Source organism: Ctenopharyngodon idella, chromosome 3 (assembly GCF_019924925.1).
Source record: "Ctenopharyngodon idella isolate HZGC_01 chromosome 3, HZGC01, whole genome shotgun sequence".
NCBI lineage: Eukaryota > Metazoa > Chordata > Actinopteri > Cypriniformes > Xenocyprididae > Ctenopharyngodon > Ctenopharyngodon idella.
Window position 1 is genome coordinate 53,235,011 of NC_067222.1, and position 6,000 is coordinate 53,241,010.

A 6,000-nucleotide genomic window follows, 5' to 3' on the forward strand; every position below is an offset into this window, starting at 1 on the left:
ATGTATTGCACTGATATGTACATTTCTTCAACTCTTTTTTTTAGGCTTGTTTTAAATACTACTGTCGATCATCCTGGCATCAGCAGCACTCTCTGGTTGTGAGGAGTAACAAACATCAGCCTCTCATGCACAACCAGACGGGCCTGAAAAACAAATAAACCCAGCATCACTGCCGATTTATTTATACTGTATATATAATCGTAAAATTTGTGTTTTTTTTTTTTTTTGTTATTTTAATTTATAGCAGAACGTAGAATTCCCTGACAATATCACAAACCTACACTTTAATGTTTAATTGACCCACTGCAATCAGGCCCTTTAGACTTTCAACAAATGTCAAACCAGCAACCCGCTCACCTTGACCCAAATTCCATCACTCAAACATTCCTTCTTTTCTTTAAAGGTTTCAGTCTTGTGCAACTCTTTGTGTGTACCTGCGAAGAAACCACACATTGACATCATTAAATGATGTTCTGATGTGATTTTCTGCATGGTGCCAATAAAAAGCTCCAAACACAACATGTCTATTACTTAATAAAACAAAGTGCAGTTGAGGATGACCTGCAAATGAACCTATGCTTTTAACTGAAAAAAAAAAAAAAAAAAAAAAAATTAAAATAATAATAAAAGTTTCATATATGAGAATATATATACAGAGAGAGAGAAGAGTTTGGTTCCAAAACGCTATAAATCCATTTTTATTAACTTTCACAAAGCATCTTTTGGTTATTAAAAAAAACTAAAACAGACAACAACAAAAAACACATTAAAATTGTCACGATCACTGTCTGTTCCTGTCAGTTCCTGGACTCCATTTCCATAATCCTCCTTGCCAATCACATGCACACTCCACACCAATCACCAGTTGCCACATACAGCTTAGCACACTACCTGGACTATAAAGGACTCACACACACACCACCTCATTGCGAAGTCTTGATTTGCTGTTGTGATCATTACTGAGCGTTTTCTTGTGGACTGTTTCCTGGTTTCCTGGATTGTTTATTCTTTGTGATTCTCTGCTGCCTGCCCTGATCTTTGCCTGTTTCTGGACTGTGATTGTTTGCTGCCTGCCCTGATCCTTGCCTGTACCCTGATTCTGTTTGTCTGCCGCCTGCCTCGACCATTGCCTGTCCTTGTTTATGTTCCTGCCTTTGCCCCTGTCTACCTGTGTAAATACTGTTCTTAATAAAGCTTGCAAATGGATCCCCGCTCTGCCGACCCATCATTACAGAAGACTTCGCCGACACATGGATCCAGCGGCTCTCCTGGAGAACACTGGCCCGGTATGAACATTGCACAATTATTATTATGGCTCAAGCAGGGCACCCGGTCGTTGGAGGAATACATCAGAGAATATTTGGATGTTGCATATGGTTCAGATCTGCCAGACTGTGTACTGATTGACTTTTTCTGTGAGGGTGTTAACCAGCCACTTAAAAAACAACTCATTCGTGAGGGACCCCGTTCATCTCTAAGTCAGTTTCTGGATTATGCTTTATTGAATGTGGGCTCTCCCTTTACTGTGGGTGTCGCGGAGGAATGCGACACCTCGTATGGTCGTGTAATGGCTGCCGCGCCAGATGACACTCACAAAATGGCGGCCACCACTACTTCAATGCCAAGTCAAGACCAAGTTAAACTTCCCGAGTCACGTCCCATCTCCACTGATCTTCTAGATCTACATCACGTCTCTGGATCTGTTTGGGAGCGGTGTGGGTTGCGTTCCAGTGTGGCTAATCCACCGCTGACTTCAGCACGAGCGGCTGGCATTCCTAAGCCTCCGCCGGCCGCTTCGCACTCAAGCCTGCTGGCCGCAACGCCCTCAAGCTCGTCTGTTGCGACGCCCTCAAGCTCGCCGGTTGCGACGCCCTCAAGCTCGCCGGTTGCGACGCACTCAAACTCTCTGGATGCGATGGACAAGATGGCCGCTTTGCCAGTGCCCACGGGCAAGATGGCCGCCCATCCAGTGTCTGTGAACATAGGGGTCGTCCCAGCCAGTGAGTCCGCTCCAGAGCCTGCTCCAGCCCGGGAGTCCGCTCCAACCCTGCATGCTCTTCCTGTCAGTCCTGTCATGGCCAAGAGGGCTGTCTTCACCTTCTACGTGTTGGCGGTCCTGCGTGCCTGGAGGTCGCACTCAAGCTCTTTCGACCCTGGACCAGTCTGTCAGCCCGCTGCCGTCCCAGAGCAGCCCGCTGCCGTCCCAGAGCAGCCCGCTGCCGTCCCAGAGCAGCCGGCTCTCCCTGATTCACCCGCGAAGGCCGTCACCGAGCAGCCCGCTCTCCCTGATATGGTCACGGAGCCCCCTTGGTCTGCCCTGCCGGCGCCACCCAAGCTTTCTGCCCTACCGGCGTCGCTTGAGCTCCTTACCCACGAAACCGCCACGGCCTCCGTTGAATTCCCCAAGAACTTTTTGGGGGGGGGCCATATACCTGAGGGTGGGGAGCTTGTGGGTGGGGACCCTGCACGGCCGCGATCATCAGCGGCCTCCGAATTGCTTGAGCTTGCGGGTGGGGACCTTACACGCCCACGGCCTTCAACCGCCTGTGAACTGCTGTGGCCAGCTACGGACCCTGACCTGCCGTGGTCGCCCAAGCCACCTGACCCGCCGTGGTCGCCCAAGCCACCTGACCCGCCGTGGTCGCCCAAGCCACCTGACCCGCCGTGGTCGCCCAAGCCACCTGACCCGCCGTGGGCGCCCAAGCCACCTGACCCGCCGTGGCCTCCCGATACTCCTGACCCGCCGTGGCGGCCCGTGGCACCTGACCCGCCGTGGCGGCCCGTGGCACCTGACCCGCCGTGGCGGCCCGTGGCACCTGACCCGCCGTGGCTGCCCGTGGCACCTGACCCGCCGTGGCTGCCCGAGTTCCTGGACCTGCATTGGAGACCCCGTTCCCGTCTGCCAACAGGTCTCCAATGTACCCACCCCCCCTCCCTATCTGTGCCATTTACGCCGCGAGGACGCGCCTTCCGGAAGGGGGGCGTTATGTCACGATCACTGTCTGTTCCTGTCAGTTCCTGGACTCCATTTCCCATAATCCTCCTTGCCAATCACATGCACACTCCACACCAATCACCAGTTGCCACATACAGCTTAGCACACTACCTGGACTATAAAGGACTCACACACACACCACCTCATTGCGAAGTCTTGATTTGCTGTTGTGATCATTACTGAGCGTTTTCTTGTGGACTGTTTCCTGGTTTCCGGTTGGATTGTTTATTCTTTGTGATTCTCTGCTGCCTGCCCTGATCTTTGCCTGTTTCCTGGACTGTGATTGTTTGCTGCCTGCCCTGATCCTTGCCTGTACCCTGATTCTGTTTGTCTGCCGCCTGCCTCGACCATTGCCTGTCCTTGTTTATGTTCCTGCCTTTGCCCCTGTCTACCTGTGTAAATACTGTTCTTAATAAAGCTTGCAAATGGATCCCCGCTCTGCCGACCCATCATTACAAAAATCTACATTTTGATTTTAAAAGGTTTATTATAAAAACGGATTTTTTCCCCAAAATGCAATAAATACACAACACTTTTTTTTCAAAATGCAATTAATCCATCAATATAAAAGTTATTTTTCATATTGAAAATACACAACAAAGTTGATTCACGTATATGACAGCCTCTGAACTTTGTCAATACTAATCTTATATAAAGGCATTTGACTAAAAATAGCCTACATTCAGCCGTCGCTCCCAAAATGAATTCAGCGAGTTATCTTGTTAATGTAATAAATGAATTATTTGTCATTACCGATTAAAGAGTATCTGGCGCCACCGCACGGTTAAAATAAACACATTTACAGAGTACATTGGTATTAAAAACGGCTTTTAAAAACTGTTCATGATTCAGTTTTGTGGACCGCGACAGAAGTTTGATTCTGTCGTGGAACAAGCAATGGCTTGACCAAGTGCCTCATCTTCTTAATCTCCTCACGTAATGATTACATTTCGATGACTTACGTTTCGTCCCCACTGCAGAAACCACCACAGGTTCATCAATGCCGTCAAAATTATTAATTCCTCTGTTTTTGTTGATCACAAAGTACAAAGCAGATAAGGAAAACAAGGATGCCGGCTGTATTCAGAGTGCCTCCATTACTGTTTAGTGTGTGGAATGGTGCGCTGTGATTGGTTGAGTGGATATATCGCAGAGAAAGGAGGCTGGCGTTTGTTGCGTTTTGGAAAGAAAGGGAGAAAACATGACAGAATAACACAACAGAAATCGCATTTTGTGTAAAATTAATAAATGACTTTTCAATACTGATCAGATACAATACTGATTTTGGCGGATTTTTTTTTTTTTTTTTTTTAAATGTTGTTTATCGTATTTTGAAACCAAACTCTTCATATACTTTTTTCAGGATTCTTTGACTAAAACGTTAAAAATAATACTGTGCGGTCCTATTAAGCCTGTCTCACGCTATTCCTATGATAATCCCATTGTCCGGCAATCATTACGAATTTGGTCCCAATTTCGAAATCTTTTAGTCTTCAGCGGTTGCCATTGGTTTCACCTATTAATCGTAACCCCGTATATCATCACTTAATCATAAAGCATTTAATATTTGTCAGAGAGCAGGGATTTCAGTTGTCAATGATATCTACATTGATAATATTTTCCCAGTTAACACAAAAATTCTGTTTCTAGTGCTCTTTTTTTTTTTAGATAGCCTAGCTACTTGCAGCTCCGAAACTTTGTTATAAAAAAAATTCCCAGACTTTCCGAATCTTCCACCAAAATCTCATCTAGATAATAATATCCAGATAATAAACTTCATACAGGCTGATCTCCTTTTTTACTACCTCTCTTTCCCTTATTGAATAACAGTGGGTGTCAGACATTTGCCTCACATTTGGAGATGAAACCTGGAACCAGATTTTGTCCCATGTTCATACTATCTGTGCACAACATTGTCTCATCCAATTAAAATTTGTTCATCGAATTTACTGGACAAAAGTGAGGTTGGCACAAATTAAGCATGGTTTTGATCATGTGATCGCTGCAATCAAGCCCCTGCTGATTTAATACAAATGTTCTGGCTATGCCCATCCATAATTTCTTTTTGGTTATCAATTTTTAAATGTTTTTTTTTTGTCACATGTGACAAAGACCCGTGTTGAGTCTTGTCCTTTGGTTGTGCTTTTTGGACTCCCTCCGGATGTTACAGGTGTACCCGGTTGTAAGGCAAGAGCTAAAAGCTGCCACCAAATCCAGAGCAGAACCAGATCAGAGCCACACTGCTGAAAGGAAGAGGATGCTTTTATGGAGAACGAGAAACACCTGCGCGGGTGTTCCCAATCAAGCCACAATCAGCCAGACACCTGCAAAACAAAGACAATACACAGACGCACACCAAGGAATGACCAACAGGGACGTCACAACCATATATGACAGAAATATTTATATTCAATGCAAAAGATCTCCATGTGGATCATACTGGCTGTTACTGCTAGAGACGATTTTCATGGAATTTGCACACTGTGTCACTGTGAAGTGGACGTTAGTAGTCAAGGGAAAGCTGCCACTGACCAACATGCCAGCATGGAAAAACATAAAAGTAACTGACAAGCTGCAGGTACATCTTCCCTGAGGTCATTTTTCCGAGAAGCAACATCACCTCAGGTTGACAAAATCTCTGCTGCAGAGCTAAAGTCTATCATGCAGTCAAGCATCACCAGTCATACAGGAGTGTAGACTGTGGAGTGAAAGCTGACAGAGAGATCTTTAGTGACTCATCTACAGCTAAGGGGATGACCTGTGGGAAAACAAAAGCTAAGGCTTTGTGTGAGAATGTCCTAGCGCCCTACTCTGTACATATACATTCAGATTACATCAAATGAAACAATCTGCCTATTTCAGTGGCAACGGACACATCAAACAAAGGTACGACCAAGTGTTTCCCGATTGTACTGAGATATTTGCACTTTCAGGAAGGTGTGTAACATGCACTGTTAGATTTTCATAGGGACAGCAACGAAACTTCAGAGGCTATAACAAACCAG